Genomic DNA, 17108 nt, shown 5'->3' with positions numbered 1-17108 from the left:
TGCAGGATAGCAGAATTATATACCGGTATATAGCAACAAGCCGCCCGGTGCTAGACTGTTCTATCTCCTCCATGTATACAGCTGCAGGATAGCAGAATTATATACATGTATACAGCTGCAGGATAGCAGAATTATATACCGGTATATAGCAACAAGCCGCCCGGTGCTAGACTGTTCTGTCTCCTCCATGTATACAGCTGCAGGGTACCAGTATATAGAATGAGCTCAGTGGTCCCAGGTGCCGGAGAAGCTGGAGATAGAGACGCAAGTCAGAAACAGTCAAGGACTGAGATGTATTGGTAAGAAAATCCAAGATTTATTAGGTATAAAAAATTAAAATCCATAGTGGGGAACCCATTCAGCTTTACATGGAACCCATTAAAGGGGCACTCTGGCAAAAACCTTTTTTCTTTCAACTTCCAACTTCTGTCAGAAAGTTATACAGATTTGTAATTTACTTCTATGTAAAAATTTCCAGTCTTCCAGTACTTATCAGTTGCTGTATGTCCTGCAGGAAGTGGTGTTTTCTCTCCAGTCTGACACAGTGCTCTCTGCTGCCACCTCTGTCCATGTCAGGAACTGTCCAGAGCAGGAGAGGTTTTCTATGGGGATTTGCTGCTGCTCTGGACAGTTCCTGACATGGACAGAGGTGGCAGCAGAGAGCACTGTGTAAGACTGGAGAGAATACACCACTTCCAGCAGTACATACAGCAGCTGATAAGTACTGGAAGACTTAAGATATTTAAACAGAAGTAAATTACAAATCTATATAACTTTCTGACACCGGCTGATTTGAAAGAAAAAAAATTCACCGGAGTACCCCTTTAAACATAACCTGGAAGCCATTCAACCATAAGCAGAGGCCATTTGAAGTAGCACGGAACCCATTCAGTTATGTGCAGGACTCATTCAGACTTGCACGGAACCCGTCTGGCCTAACTGTACAATGTATTTTAAAGTTTGCACCTAATAAATTTTGGATTCCTTCAGAAATATGGCCGCCGTATCTCCTCCATGTCCTTTGATCACCTTCTATGCGGAGGCTTCATGTTTTCTTTGCCAAATATCCGGACGTTGGAACAGGGCCGATTCTTCCTCATCCCGGGATGAGTTGCTGAATATTTAGCTGCAGCCAATTTAATCTGCAGGAGTGGGGTCCCCGGTGACATTGCTGCCCCTGGCAGGCGTGATGGATCCTCCGCCCGTCACCGACACCGCCGTGTACATTAGTAAATGAAGCCTGGCTGTCGGTGCTCCAGTTTACTGTGACAGATCGCGGCTCAGGAGCGTCTGCAGATTTCACCAAATGGCCCCCTGAGGTTTTATGTGTTGACGAAGATCTGGACAAATGTTTGAGGCAAAGTTGTGTCTTCTCAGCATGGGGGAACATCACTGCAAATGTCCAGCATCAGTGCACCATGGAGGTCCGGCTACTGAGCGCCTCCGGCCATCAGAGATACTGACCTTAAAGGGGCTCTCCAGTGGGAAAATATCAACTGGTCCATGTCAGGAAGTGTCCAGAGCAGCAGTAAATCCCCATAGAAAACCTCTCCTGCTCTGGACAGTTCCTGACATGGACAGAGGTGGCAGCAGAGAGCCCTGTGTCAGACTGGAGAGAATGCACCACTTCCTACAGGACATACAGCAGCTGATAAGTACTGGAAGACTGGAGATTTTTAAATAGAAGTAAATAATAACTTTCTGACACCAGTTGATTTGAAAGAAAAAGATTTTTGCTGGAGGAGTGCCCCTTTATTATGTTAGATTTCTGGCCATTGTGGTGGATATAATCATTGGTGGGGATTTTTGAGGCAGTTTCTGCCACCATCATGGATGACCGAGCACTCCGGGTATATAGCGCCGTATAAACGACTTGTTCTCCTATACTGATAGTTTTGTTAGTTATTCCTCTCTGTGATCCCCCGGTTGTGAGTCACCCCTCCGTCATGCACTTGTGTGTGTAAGTGGAGTGTGAGGAGTGGTGGGGTCCGGACATTCCTCGCTCCGGCAGATGAGCCGCGCTCTCCCGGGTGACGCTGCCCGTTCCACTCTGTGGTTTGGGAGACTCCGGGCAATGTGAACAGCTGTAACCTCACTGATCACTATAGTCGTGTTACCTCACTGATCACTATAGTCGTGTAACCTCACTGATCACTATAGTCGTGTAACCTCACTGATCACTATAGTCGTGTAACCTCACTGATCACTATAGTCGTGTAACCTCACTGATCACTATAGTCGTGTAACCTCACTGATCACTATAGTCGTGTTACCTCACTGATCACTATAGTCGTGTAACCTCACTGATCACTATAGTCGTGTAACCTCACTGATCACTATAGTCGTGTTACCTCACTGATCACTATAGTCGTGTAACCTCACTGATCACTATAGTCGTGTTACCTCACTGATCACTATAGTCGTGTAACCTCACTGATCACTATAGTCGTGTTACCTCACTGATCACTATAGTCGTGTAACCTCACTGATCACTATAGTCGTGTAACCTCACTGATGTACTCCTCCTGCCCCCACACCTCTGTACTCCTCCTGCCCCCGCACCTCTGTACTCCTCCTGCCCCCGCACCTCTGTACTCCTCCTGCCCCCGCACCTCTGTACTCCTCCTGCCCCCGCACCTCTGTACTCCTCCTGCCTCACACCTCTGTACTCCTCCTGCCCCCGCACCGCTGTACTCCTCCTGCCCGCACACCTCTGTACTCCTCCTGCCCCCGCACCTCTGTACTCCTCCTGCCTCACACCTCTGTACTCCTCCTGCCCCCGCACCGCTGTACTCCTCCTGCCCCCACACCTCTGTACTCCTCCTGCCCCCGCACCGCTGTACTCCTCCTGCCCCCGCACCTCTGTACTCCTCCTGCCCCACACAGCTGTACTCCTCCTGCCCCCACACAGCTGTACTCCTCCTGCCCCCACACCTTTGTACTCCTCCTGCCCCCACACCGCTGTACTCCTCCTGCCCCCACACAGCTGTACTCCTCCTGCCCCCACACCTCTGTACTCCTCCTGCCCCCACACCTTTGTACTCCTCCTGCCCCCGCACCTCTGTACTCCTCCTGCCCCCGCACCTCTGTACTCCTCCTGCCCCCGCACCTCTGTACTCCTCCTGCCTCACACCGCTGTACTCCTCCTGCCCCCGCACCTCTGTACTCCTCCTGCCCCCGCACCTCTGTACTCCTCCTGCCCCCGCACCTCTGTACTCCTCCTGCCCCCGCACCTCTGTACTCCTCCTGCCCCTGCACCGCTGTACTCCTCCTGCCCCCGCACCTCTGTACTCCTCCTGCCCCCGCACCTCTGTACTCCTACTGCCTCACACCGCTGTACTCCTCCTGCCCCCACACCGCTGTACTCCTCCTGCCTCACACCGCTGTACTCCTCCTGCCCCCGCACCTCTGTACTCCTCCTGCCCCCGCACCTCTGTACTCCTCCTGCCCCCGCACCTCTGTACTCCTCCTGCCCCCGCACCGCTGTACTCCTCCTGCCCCCGCACCTCTGTACTCCTCCTGCCCCCACACCTCTGTACTCCTCCTGCTCCCGCACCGCTGTACTCCTCCTGCCCCCGCACCGCTGTACTCCTCCTGCCTCCGCACCTCTGTACTCCTCCTGCCCCCGCACCTCTGTACTCCTCCTGCCTCACACCGCTGTACTCCTCCTGCCCCCGCACCTCTGTACTCCTCCTGCCTCACACCGCTGTACTCCTCCTGCCCCCGCACCTCTGTACTCCTCCTGCCCCCGCACCTCTGTACTCCTCCTGCCCCCGCACCTCTGTACTCCTCCTGCCCCCGCACCGCTGTACTCCTCCTGCCCCCGCACCTCTGTACTCCTCCTGCCCCCACACCTCTGTACTCCTCCTGCTCCCGCACCCCTGTACTCCTCCTGCCCCCGCACCGCTGTACTCCTCCTGCCCCCGCACCTCTGTACTCCTCCTGCCCCCGCACCTCTGTACTCCTCCTGCCCCCGCACCTCTGTACTCCTCCTGCCTCACACCGCTGTACTCCTCCTGCCCCCGCACCTCTGTACTCCTCCTGCCTCACACCGCTGTACTCCTCCTGCCCCCGCACCTCTGTACTCCTCCTGCCCCCGCACCTCTGTACTCCTCCTGCCCCCGCACCTCTGTACTCCTCCTGCCCCCGCACCGCTGTACTCCTCCTGCCCCCGCACCTCTGTACTCCTCCTGCCCCCGCACCTCTGTACTCCTCCTGCTCCCGCACCGCTGTACTCCTCCTGCCCCCGCACCGCTGTACTCCTCCTGCCTCCGCACCTCTGTACTCCTCCTGCCCCCGCACCTCTGTACTCCTCCTGCCTCACACCGCTGTACTCCTCCTGCCCCCGCACCTCTGTACTCCTCCTGCCTCACACCGCTGTACTCCTCCTGCCCCCGCACCTCTGTACTCCTCCTGCCCCCGCACCTCTGTACTCCTCCTGCCCCCGCACCTCTGTACTCCTCCTGCCCCCGCACCGCTGTACTCCTCCTGCCCCCGCACCTCTGTACTCCTCCTGCCCCCGCACCTCTGTACTCCTCCTGCTCCCGCACCCCTGTACTCCTCCTGCCCCCGCACCGCTGTACTCCTCCTGCCCCCGCACCTCTGTACTCCTCCTGCCCCCGCACCTCTGTACTCCTCCTGCCCCCACACCTCTGTACTCCTCCTGCCTCACACCGCTGTACTCCTCCTGCCCCCGCACCTCTGTACTCCTCCTGCCCCCACACCTCTGTACTCCTCCTGCCCCCGCACCGCTGTACTCCTCCTGCCCCCGCACCTCTGTACTCCTCCTGCCCCCGCACCTCTGTACTCCTCCTGCCTCACACCGCTGTACTCCTCCTGCCCCCGCACCGCTGTACTCCTCCTGCCCCAGCACCTCTGTACTCCTCCTGCCCCCGCACCTCTGTACTCCTCCTGCCCCCGCACCTCTGTACTCTTGCCCCGACACCTCTGTACTCCTGCCCCAACACCTCTGTACTCCTCCTGCCCCCGCACCTCTGTACTCCTCCTGCCCCCACATCGCTGTACTCTTGCCCCCACACCGCTGTAGTCGTGCCCTTGCCCTGTTGGCACCTCTTCCATGTGTCGGCCCCTCCAGGACAGAGGCCGTTCTTGTTGCCCCCCTGTTCGCTCTGATGCCCCCTCTATCCTGGAGATGTATTTGATGTCTGTGGCTTTTGGGGCATTGCTGGGCCCATCTGTCTTGTTATCGTCCGCCGCTCTGCACTTGGGAGACAGTTGGAGGAGACGGACATTCCAGTCGCCTCCTTATAAGAACGGCCAGAGAAGTAGGCTGCATGTGAATGTCTGCGCCCCATTGTCCCCCAGCATTGTTCTGCTGACATGAATGGAGCGCTGTGTCCTGCGGCTGATCACACTGGTTGCTGCATTGTTCCCAGCAAACAGCTCTGGCACAACCCCAGCCTCATGTTTAGACACAGCAGAGCCGAGTGTGTCTGTGTAGATGAGCGGAGCCTGTCTGTGTAGCTGAGCGGAGCCTGTCTGTGTAGCTGAGCAGAGCCTGTCTGTGTGGCTGAGCGGAGCCTGTCTGTGTAGCTGAGCGGAGCCTGTCTGTGTGGCTGAGCGGAGCCTGTCTGTGTAGCTGAGCGGAGCCTGTCTGTGTAGCTGAGCGGAGCCTGTCTGTGAGGCTGAGCGGAGCCTGTCTGTGTAGCTGAGCGGAGCCCGTCTGTGTGGCTGAGCGGAGCCTGTCTGTGTAGCTGAGCGGAGCCTGTCTGTGTAGCTGAGCGGAGCGTGTCTGTGTAGCTGAGCGGAGCCTGTCTGTGTAGCTGAGCGGAGCCTGTCTGTGTAGCTGAGCGGAGCGTGTCTGAGTAGCCGAGCGGAGCCTGTCTGTGTAGCTGAGCGGAGCCTGTCTGTGTAGCTGAGCGGAGTCTGTGTAGCTGAGGGGAGCGTGTCTGTGTAGATGAGCGGAACCTGTCTGTGTAGATGAGCGGAGCCTGTCTGTGTGGCTGAGCGGAGCCTGTCTGTGTAGATGAGCGGAGCGTGTCTGTGTAGCCGAGCGGAGCCTGTCTGTGTAGCCGAGCAGAGCCCGTCTGTGTGGCTGAGCGGAGCCCGTCTGTGTGGCTGAGCGGAGCCCGTCTGTGTGGCTGAGCGGAGCCTGTCTGTGTAGCTGAGCGGAGCGTGTCTGTGTAGCTGAGCGGAGCCTGTCTGTGTAGCTGAGCGGAGCCTGTCTGTGTAGCTGAGCGGAGCCTGTCTGTGTGGCTGAGCGGAGCCTGTCTGTGTAGCTGAGCGGAGCCTGTCTGTGTAGCTGAGCGGAGCCTGTCTGTGTGGCTGAGCGGAGCCTGTCTGTGTGGCTGAGCGGAGCCTGTCTGTGTAGCTGAGCGGAGCGTGTCTGTGTGGCTAAGCGGAGCATGTCTGTGTGGCTGAGCGGAGCCCGTCTGTGTAGCTGAGCGGAGCCCGTCTGTGTAGCTGAGCGGAGCGTGTCTGTGTGGCTGAGCGGAGCCTGTCTGTGTGGCTGAGCGGAGCCTGTCTGTGTGGCTGAGCGGAGCCTGTCTGTGTGGCTGAGCGGAGCGTGTGTGTGGGGCTGAGCGGAGCCCGTCTGTGTGGCTGAGCGGAGCCCGTCTGTGTAGCTGAGCGGAGCCCGTCTGTGTGGCTGAGCGGAGCCCGTCTGTGTGGCTGAGCGGAGCCCGTCTGTGTAGCTGAGCGGAGCCCGTCTGTGTAGCTGAGCGGAGCCTGTCTGTGTGGCTGAGCGGAGCCTGTCTGTGTGGCTGAGCGGAGCCTGTCTGTGTAAATGAGCGGAGCCTGTCTGTGTGGCTGAGCGGAGCCCGTCTGTGTGGCTGAGCGTAGCCTGTCTGTGTAAATGAGCGGAGCCTGTCTGTGTAGCTGAGCGGAGCCTGTCTGTGTGGCTGAGCGGAGCCTGTCTGTGTGGCTGAGCGGAGCGTGTCTGTGTGGCTGAGCGGAGCCCGTCTGTGTGGCTGAGCGGAGCGTGTCTGTGTAGCTGAGCGGAGCCTGTCTGTGTGGCTGAGCGGAGCCCGTCTGTGTGGCTGAGCGGAGCCCGTCTGTGTAGCTGAGCGGAGCCTGTCTGTGTGGCTGAGCGGAGCCTGTCTGTGTGGCTGAGCGGAGCCTGTCTGTGTAGCTGAGCGGAGCCTGTCTGTGTAGCTGAGCGGAGCCTGTCTGTGTAGCCGAGCGGAGCCTGTCTGTGTGGCTGAGCGGAGCCTGTCTGTGTAGCCGAGCGGAGCCTGTCTGTGTAGATGAGCGGAGCCTGTCTGTGTAGCCGAGCGGAGCCTGTCTGTGTGGCTGAGCGGAGCCTGTCTGTGTAGCTGAGCGGAGCCTGTCTGTGTGGCTGAGCGGAGCGTGTCTGTGTGGCTGAGCGGAGCGTGTCTGTGTAGCCGAGCGGAGCCTGTCTGTGTAGATGAGCGGAGCCTGTCTGTGTGGCTGAGCGGAGCCTGTCTGTGTGGCTGAGCGGAGCCTGTCTGTGTAGATGAGCGGAGCCTGTCTGTGTGGCTGAGCGGAGCGTGTCTGTGTGGCTGAGCGGAGCGTGTCTGTGTAGCCGAGCGGAGCCTGTCTGTGTAGCTGACCATCTGTGTGGCTGAGCGGAGCCTGTCTGTGTGGCTGAGCGGAGCCTGTCTGTGTAGCTGAGCGGAGCCCGTCTGTGTGGCTGAGCGGAGCCCGTCTGTGTGGCTGAGCGGAGCCTGTCTGTGTGGCTGAGCGGAGCCTGTCTGTGTGGCCGAGCGGAGCCTGTCTGTGTGGCTGAGCGGAGCGTGTCTGTGTGGCTGAGCGGAGCCTGTCTGTGTAGCTGAGCGGAGCGTGTCTGTGTGGCTGAGCGGAGCGTGTCTGTGTGGCTGAGCGGAGCCTGTCTGTGTAGCTGAGCGGAGCGTGTCTGTGTGGCTGAGCGGAGCGTGTCTGTGTGGCTGAGCGGAGCCTGTCTGTGTAGCTGAGCGGAGCGTGTCTGTGTGGCTGAGCGGAGCGTGTCTGTGTGGCTGAGCGGAGCGTGTCTGTGTAGCTGAGCGGAGCGTGTCTGTGTGGCTGAGCGGAGCCTGTCTGTGTGGCTGAGCGGAGCCTGTCTGTGTAGCTGAGCGGAGCCTGTCTGTGTAGCTGAGCGGAGCCCGTCTGTGTGGCTGAGCGGAGCGTGTCTGTGTGGCTGAGCGGAGCCTGTCTGTGTGGCTGAGCGGAGCCTGTCTGTGTGGCTGAGCAGAGCCTGTCTGTGTGGCTGAGCGGAGCGTGTCTGTGTAGCTGAGCAGAGCCTGTCTGTGTGGCTGAGCGGAGCCTGTCTGTGTATTGTAGGAATATCTTTCTTGCTGTTTTATTCACATAGCAGCTGAGCAATCCACATTGGACGATGCGATGGGATTCGGTAAGGACTATTCTACACACAAGAACATTTCCTAAGAATTCATTTTGGGGGCTAGATTTGTGATACTAGGATGTGAAAACTTGGGCGTGATTCTGGGTTCCCTCGATTTTGGGGATTCAATAGCAGTGCAGTATGGATGGTATAGGATACATAGCCCTGTAGGGGGAGCAGTAGTAGTACAGTATAGAACACGGCCTGGAGTGGCCTCGGCCTACGTCCACAGGGCTGAGTGCGGGGACGTGTGCAGATCTCCGGCCGTGTTATCAGCCTCCTGTTTGCCGTCACTTCTCCTATCTCTCTCTTAGAGGATGTGATTGACTACAGTTCGGTCTTCTGATCACTGACTGTTTCCTCTCCATAATGTACGCCGTACGCCTCGTTCACACTGAGCACAATCACCGCTGACAGTCTCCGCAGTTGTTTCCACCACAATCCTCAGGTAAATCTCCAGTCATCGCATGTTATGGTGGATTTCATCTTCTACAGTGAGTTCAGTGGGTAAAATCTACAATCTTGGCTCAGCGTGAATGTCATCTCTTCTACCGTAATCCTCTATGGTATATGGATGTATGGGGTGGGGGATCATGATTTGGCGGGGGTTATGTGGCGTGGCGGGGGTTATGTGGCGTGGGGCTATGTGGCGTGGCAGGGGCTTATGTGGCGTGGCGGGGGTTTGTGGTGTGGTGTGGTGTTGCAGGGGTTAGGTGGTGTGGCGGAGGGTTATGTGGTGTGGCGGAGGGTTATGTGGTGTGGCGGGGGGTTATGTGGTGTGGCGGGGGGTATGTGGTGCGGGGGGTTATGTGGTGTGGCGGGGGTTTGTGGTATGACAGGGGGGATGTGGTGTGGCAGGGTGGATGTGGTGTGGCAGGGGGGATGTGGTGTGGCGGTGGATGTGGTGTGGCAGGGGGATGTGGTGTGGCAGGGGGGATGTGGTGTAGTGTGGCAGGGTGGATGTGGTGTGGCAGGGGGGATGTGGTGTAGTGTGGCAGGGTGGATGTGGTGTGGCAGGGGGGATGTGGTGTAGTGTGGCAGGGTGGATGTGGTGTGGCAGGGGGGATGTGTGGCGGGGGTTTGTGGTGTGGCAGGGGGGATGTGGTGTGGCAGGGGGGGATGTGGTGTGGCAGGGGGGGATGTGGTGTGGCAGGGGGGATGTGGTGTAGCAGGGGGAGGTGGTTTAGCAGGGGGGGGGGGGGTGGGGTGGCAGGGGGGATGTGCTGTGGCAGGGGGGATGTGGCGTGGTGTGGCAGGGGGGATGTGGTGTGGCAGGGGGATGTGGCGTGGTGTGGCAGGGGGGATGTGGTGTGGCAGGGGGATGTGGTGTGAAAGGGGGGATGTGGTGTGGCAGGGGGGATGTGGTGTGACAGGGGGATGTGGTGTGGCCGTGGATGTGGTGTGGCAGGGGGATGTGGTGTGGCAGGGGGATGTGGTGTAGCAGGGGGGATGTGGCGTGGTGTGGCAGGGGGGATGTGGTGTGACAGGGGGGATGTGGTGTGGCCGTGGATGTGGTGTAGCAGGGGGGATGTGGTGTGGCAGGGGGGATGTGGCGTGGTGTGGCAGGGGGGATATGGCGTGGTGTGGCAGGGGGGATGTGGTGTGGCAGGGGGGATGTGGCGTGGTGTGGCAGGGGGGATGTGGTGTGGCAGGGGGGATGTGGCGTGACAGGGGGGATGTGGTGTGGCCGTGGATGTGGTGTGGCAGGGGGATGTGGTGTGGCAGGGGGGATGTGGTGTGACAGGGGGGATGTGGTGTGGCCGTGGATGTGGTGTGGCAGGGGGATGTGGTGTGGCAGGGGGATGTGGTGTGGCAGGGGGGATGTGGTGTGGTGGGGTTTTGTGGTGTAGTGTGGCAGGGGGGATGTGGTGTGGCAGGGGGGATGTGATGTGGTGGGGTTTTGTGGTGTAGTGTGGCAGGGGGGATGTGGTGTGGCGGGGGGATGTGGTGTGGCAGGGGGGATGTGGTGTGGCAGGGGGATGTGGTGTGGCAGGGGGGATGTGGCGTGGTGGGGGTTTGTGGTGTGGCAGGGGGGATGTGATGTGGTGGGGTTTTGTGGTGTAGTGTGGCAGGGGGGATGTGGTGTGGCAGGGGGGATGTGGTGTGGCGGGGGGATGTGGTGTGGCAGGTGTCTGTGTTCTTGGCACTTTTGTCTATTGCTGAGGACTCTCTAAGTGCTGGAAATGCTCCACAAACCACCAAAGGGAAGGTCAGACCCTCCAAGAGCGACTCGTGGTGTACAGGGCCGGTGGGGTAACATGTACATTGAGGATAGACGGCGGTGTGAATGGAATGTGAGATGTCATAAAGAGCAGTGTAAAGAATGGGGGACGCTTCACCAAACACAAAGCCTTGTAGTGCTGCTTCAGAGACGGCTAATCTCCAAGGACTCGCTATCTCATGTTGTCCCAAGGCGGATCAGAGAACGTCCTTGTGATGGATGAAACGGGTGCTAACAAAGGTTATTAGGAGAGTCTGTAATAAAGAAGTAGTGATCCTTCAGGTCTGAAGCTGCCATCTCCTGATCGCTGTGAGGTCGCAGACAGTCAGACAGTCGTTTGGTCCCTCAGCAGGTAGTGGCCCTCTCTATAGTCCTATGTTTGGTCCCACAGCAGGTAGTGGCCCTCTCCACAGTCCTATGTTTGGTCCCTCAGCAGGTAGTGGCCCTCTCCACAGTCCTATGTTTGGTCCCACAGCAGGTAGTGGCCCTCTCCACAGTCCTATGGTTGGTCCCTCAGCAGGTAGGGGCCCTCTCTATAGTCCTATGTTTGGTCCCTCAGCAGGTAGTGGCCCTCTCCATAGTCCTATGTTTGGTCCCTCAGCAGGTAGTGGCCCTCTCCATAGTCCTATGTTTGGTCCCTCAGCAGGTAGTGGCCCTCTCCATAGTTCTATGTTTGGTCCCTCAGCAGGTAGTGGCCCTCTCCACAGTCCTATGTTTGGTCCCTCAGCAGGTAGGGGCCCTCTCTATAGTCCTATATTTGGTCCCTCAGCAGGTAGTGGCCCTCTCCACAGTCCTATGTTTGGTCCCTCAGCAGGTAGGGGCCCTCTCTATAGTCCTATATTTGGTCCCTCAGCAGGTAGTGGCCCTTCTCCACAGCCTTATGGTTGGCCCTTCAGCAGGACGGTGGTGCCGTGTTCTAGGGCCACGTGTCCGGCTCTCGGCTCCCGTTTCATCTGACTTCACAGGCGGTAATGTCACCAGCATCTGCTCTTCCTGTCTTTGAGGGGATGAGGAGATCTGAGAGGTTTTAGCTTTTAGGTGTAACTAAACAAGCGGTGTAGACAGGGTCGCCTTTCGTCTGCAGGATGCGCTGATCACACAGGCTGATTGTCAGGGAAGGAAAAGGAATTTGCAAAACTTCTGGAAATCGGCTTAATGGAGATAGTTCTATAAGATAAAGCGGGAGGCCTTTAAGCCCCTCCATAGACCCGAACAAACCCCCCACATCTTCATCTGACATTTGTTTTCTTAGTAGAATTACTCATCTGTATCCAAACTTATTCAGATACCTGTCTGCCCCTGCCATACGCATCGAAAACATGCTCCCCCTTTACACGCCATACGCCTCGAAAACATACACCCCCCATACACAGCATACGCATAGAAAACATACATTGCCATACGCATAGAAAACATACTCCCCCTATACACGCCATACGCATAGAAAACATACACCCCCCTATACACACCATACGCATAGAAAACATACACCCTCTACACGCTATACGCATAGAAAACATACACATCAAAGCATTTTCCCCCATACATGCCATACACATCGAAAACATACACCCGCCATACACCTGCCATACATATAGAAAATATATGCTCACCATACGCATTTCAAACATACACCTGATACACACATCGAAAACATGCACGCCCCCATACGCATAGAAAATATATACTTACCATACGCATTGAAAACATGCACCCCCAATACACATAGATAACATACACCCGCCATACGCAAAGAAAACACGGGCATTATGGGATACATAGAATAAATCAACCAAACTGTCCAAAGTTTCCCAGCATAGAAATCCAATGAGTGACATGTATTATATAGATTTGTGCGGTTTTATACCGTAGTGGTGAATCTTGTGTGTGTGTCACAGATCTGTGAATCCTCGGTGTAAGGACACGACGTCTCTATGTAGAATTGCTAACCTGCTGTAAAATTCCAGGAATCTTGCTTTGTAGCAGCGAGCTTGATGTGAGCGTCCATTACTCACATGGCTGGTGACAGCTGCACGCTTTCCACTGCACAGCTGGGCCGGACAGGAGTTCAGCTCTGAGGGGTCACTGCATCCTCCCCCTCCGCAACAGACTGTGTGATAACATCCATACATTATAGTGCGATACACATGGGGGGGGGGGGGTTAGGGTGCTGTCTTATAGGAAAAGTATATCTGTTGCCCATAGCAACCCAATCACAGCTCAGCTTTCACTTCTCATATGGCTCTAGTAAAATACAAGCAGAGCCGTTTTTTGTTGCTATGGGAGCAGTGATTGGTTGCTATGTGCAACAGGTCTTGCTGTAAGACAATATCATAAATCTCCCCGTAGTCTTTTCTCTTCTGTATCACTAATGATTTACTATACAGTATATGCTAGTACTAGATACACACACTATGGGGGAGATTTATCAAACATGGTGTAAAGTGAAACCGGCTCAGTCGCCCCCGGCAACCAATCAGATTCCACCTTTTATTTTCAAAAGAGTCTGTGAGGAATGAAAGGTGGAATCTGATTGGTTGCTAGGGGCGACTTTACACCATGTTTGATAAATCTCCCCTATATGTATACAATTTTCGGAGTCACTGGCTGACCGAAATAAAAAAAACACCTCAGAGCCACTATGTGTGAACAGAGCCTGAGGGACATTCCTGGGGTGTGTCGTTAAGAGGGTCTTCAAGGAATTTTACACAGGCCATCAGTGTGTGATTGGAAGGAGCCAACACCCTGCACCCCCAGGTCGACGGCCCTGGCATATATATAATACATGGGCCCACAAGCAATTGACTCCATTGACTTCAATGAGTGCTGCGCTGCAGTGGATGTAGCTGTCCGCTTCTGGTCCCTGCGTTTAGTGTAAATGCAGCAATGATCAAACGACCAACGAGAAATTGTTCATCGTTCGTTTGGTGCTGACACCAATATCATCGCTTATCGGTCACATCGCTCAGTGTAATTCCACATCGTTCCTTTATGTGCGGGAATCAGATGGAGTAAGCGATCGTAGTAACCATGGTAACTAACGACTATCGTTCTGTGTAATATAATGAATGAGGTTAACGATAAACGATCTAATTTGCACTCGTCTATCGTTAATTGTCAAAAATTGCTTCATCTAATAGGACCCTTAGGGCCCTATTCCACTGGACGATTATCGTTAGCTTAATCGCTAACGATCAACGATCTCAAACGACCGCTTTGAGAGTTTCTTGAGATCGTTAGGGCAATTCAATTAAGCGATGGTCGTTAAATCAAGTCGTTTTTGCGGTCGTTTCTAGGTCGTTGTTCGTTCGCTTCACATTGATTCAACAGAACGATAAGCATGCGATTTATGTACAAGTAGGTTTTTTTTTTTTTTTGGTCCACCTATATGGGTGTTTTCAGTCAGTACGGAATCCAATCAGCTTCCATCTTGGAATCCATCTTGGATTAGTGCAAAACTACAACAGAACTACAACTACAAGTACAACAGATCGTAATTTGAAGACCCAAGCCTTTCAAGCCTTTCGCCCTCATCCACCCAACTATTCCTAGGCTATTATTCCCCATCTTTAACCAAATCGCCGCACGTGACGCTGCCTTCGTTTCCTCCACGTGGCGCTGGCTTCGGCGGCCTACACTTCCGGTCGACCAAAACGCCCTTTGAATCGATCGTAATTTGAAGACCCAAGCGCGGGGAAAAGTTCAAGCCTTTCGCCCTCATCCACTCAACTATTCCTAGGCTATTGTTCTCCATCGCTAACCAAATCGCCGCACGTGACGCTGCCTTCGTTTCCGCCACGTGACGCTGGCTTCGGCGGCCTACACTTCCGGTCGACCAAATTGAATCGTAGATTCGTTCGTTCCTAGGGAAAATTTGCGTACGGAACAAACCTACTCAATTTACCTTTCACCAACAGGAAGTGAAGCCTGCGCCACGTGGACACAAGCGGTGGGTTGGAGCACAGTTGAAACAATGGAAGATGGTCCCTGTCAATCAATGTGTTTAGCCAATTAGAATTTGCACTGAATGCACTAAGCGCACCCACCAACGACCAAGGAACGATCAAGCGATTTTTAATTCAACGGCAAAATTTGCGAACGAGATACGAACGAACAACGATAAAAATAGGTCCAGGTCTCTTCCAACGATCAACGATTTCTCGTTCGGTCGTTAATCGTTAACTGCATTTCAACCGAACGATTATCGTTTAGATTCGAACGATTTAGCGATAATCTGAACGATAATCGTCCAGTGGAATAGGGCCCTTAGGGCCCTATTCCACCGGACGATTATCGTTCAGATTATCGTTAAATCGTTCGAATCTAAACGATAATCGTTCGGTTGAAATGCAGTTAACGATTAACGACCGAACGAGAAATCGTTGATCGCTTTATAAGACCTGGACCTATTTTTATCGTTGCTCGTTCGCAAAACGTTCGCAAATTGTTCGCATTGAATAAGACATCGTTCGGTCGTTCGCAATAGATACGAACGCAATAGCGAAGAAATACGGAAGAAGAAACGATCGCAATTACGATCATAAGTAACGATTATCGTTCCATGGAAATGAGTGAACGTTTTCAGGTCTTTCGCAATAGCGGTCGTTTGAGATCGTTAATCGTTAACGATTATGCTAACGATAATCGTCCGGTGGAATAGGGCCCTTAGGCCCCAGCTCTGCTGAGCAGCTGATCAGTGCAGGGGGTAGGGGGCGGCCTCTGCTGATCACACATTGATGAGCTATCCTCATGATGGAAAAGTCCTGGAAAACCCCTTTAAATGTGCTGATTTAATCCAATGAAATGTTATGAATGATACTATTAGTATGCTATATACTATATACACCACAACAGCAACTAACAAAGCCAAAGCAGCACAAGCTGAGAGTCCAGGGTCTCCTGGTCCTGATCGGTTTCTATGGGGCGATGGCGTCACGTTACACACGTATAAATCCTCATCCACAAGATCTGGTGATTGTAAAACACTACGAGGGCAAAAACACCCCAAAACAGCCAGTGTGAACACCGCTCCTTCTATTCCTGGTTGATGGGACAATCCCACGAACCAAATCACCAGGGTTGGTGTTCTGGGTTTTGGCGATATAAATACTGATGAGCATATGACCGACCTTAGGAAATAATCCAAAGCTGAGGATATCTTAAAGATGATGACTTCTATGACTCAGCATTCGGATTATGTATGAGAGGATTCAGTGCTTGTGAGGAGACGTCACCCCGGGGCGTACGCCCTGACCCTTTATAAGGTCCTGACCTTACATTGAGATCTATGGACGTCTATGGTAACTTGCATGGCCGTCACTCAACTCTCTATGATTCATTGGCGTCTGCTTCTTCTGCAATATAAGGTCGCAGAAAAATCTGATCACCTAGATGGGTAAGTGTGATCAGCCTGCTGACATTGGGCAGGATCGGTGATGTCACCCTGGTGGCTGACCTATATGTGCAGCAGTGATCAGTGAGGACGTTACACGGCCTATATGTGCACCCTATATAACTGATGAGTGTCCGACCAGGGGTAGAACCTCCACTGCGGACGCAACAGGAAGAAGCAGCCTACTCTAAGCTGCCTGTGCGCTGACTCACCAGGGATGCTCTTTGATGACGATGATGATGGTCGCTCAATATTTAGGATGAATCATGTAATTGTAGGATGTAATTTTCTGTCATTCCTAAGTATTGCCGCTTCTCTTTCACCTACAAAGCTGTATTGTTGTGTAAGTGACCAGGCTGTCCATCCAATGTGTGTACAAGTACACGGTCCCCATAATATGTGTGTACACGGCCCCCATCCAATGTGTGTACAAGTACACGGCCCCCATACAATATGTATACAAGTACACGGCCCCCATCCAATGTGTGTACAAGTACACGGCCCCCATCCAATGTGTGTACAAGTACACGGCCCCCATCCAATGTGTGTACAAGTACACAGCCCCCATACTATGTGTGTACACGGCCCCCATACAATATGTGTACAAGTACACGGCCCCCATCCAATGTGTGTACAAGTACACGGCCCCCATACAATATGTATACAAGTACACGGCCCCCATCCAATGTGTGTACAAGTACACGGCCCCCATACAATGTGTGTACAAGTACACAGCCCCCATCCAATGTGTGTACAAGTACACGGCCCCCATCCAATGTGTGTACAAGTACACGGCCCCCATCCAATGTGTGTACAAGTACACAGCCCCCATACTATGTGTGTACACGGCCCCCATACAATATGTGTACAAGTACACGGCCCCCATCCAATATGTGTGCAAGTACACGGCCCCCATAATATGTGTGTACACGGCCCCCATACAATGTGTGTACAAGTACACGGCCCCCATACATTGCATCATTTATCTGCTCAAATATCTTTTGTCCCATGCATGCTATCTATCTTCTGTCATGGCCTCTCAGTCTGTTACTTACAGGGTCTCACCAACTAGGACGCCATCATGACTGGGCCTCGCCATTGGCCGTCGTCCATAAAATCATTTTTCACATTCAGTTATGCTATAGAAAGACCCTCATAGTACATGACGACTTCTGCCTAATCTAGGGGCACCTCAC

The 17108-nt window shown here is 54.3% G+C and overlaps 1 protein-coding gene across 3 annotated transcripts in view; it reads left to right on the top strand.

The window, feature by feature from the left end:
- BCAR3 (BCAR3 adaptor protein, NSP family member) overlaps positions 1-17108 on the top strand; it is a 133210-nt gene that overhangs the window by 48997 nt on the left and 67105 nt on the right. The gene's annotated exons all lie outside the window — the stretch shown is intronic.

This window comes from Dendropsophus ebraccatus, chromosome 4 (assembly GCF_027789765.1).
Source record: "Dendropsophus ebraccatus isolate aDenEbr1 chromosome 4, aDenEbr1.pat, whole genome shotgun sequence".
Taxonomy (NCBI): domain Eukaryota; kingdom Metazoa; phylum Chordata; class Amphibia; order Anura; family Hylidae; genus Dendropsophus; species Dendropsophus ebraccatus.
Note: the sequence above shows the minus strand (reverse complement) of the source record. Positions and strands in the feature narration are given on the sequence as shown.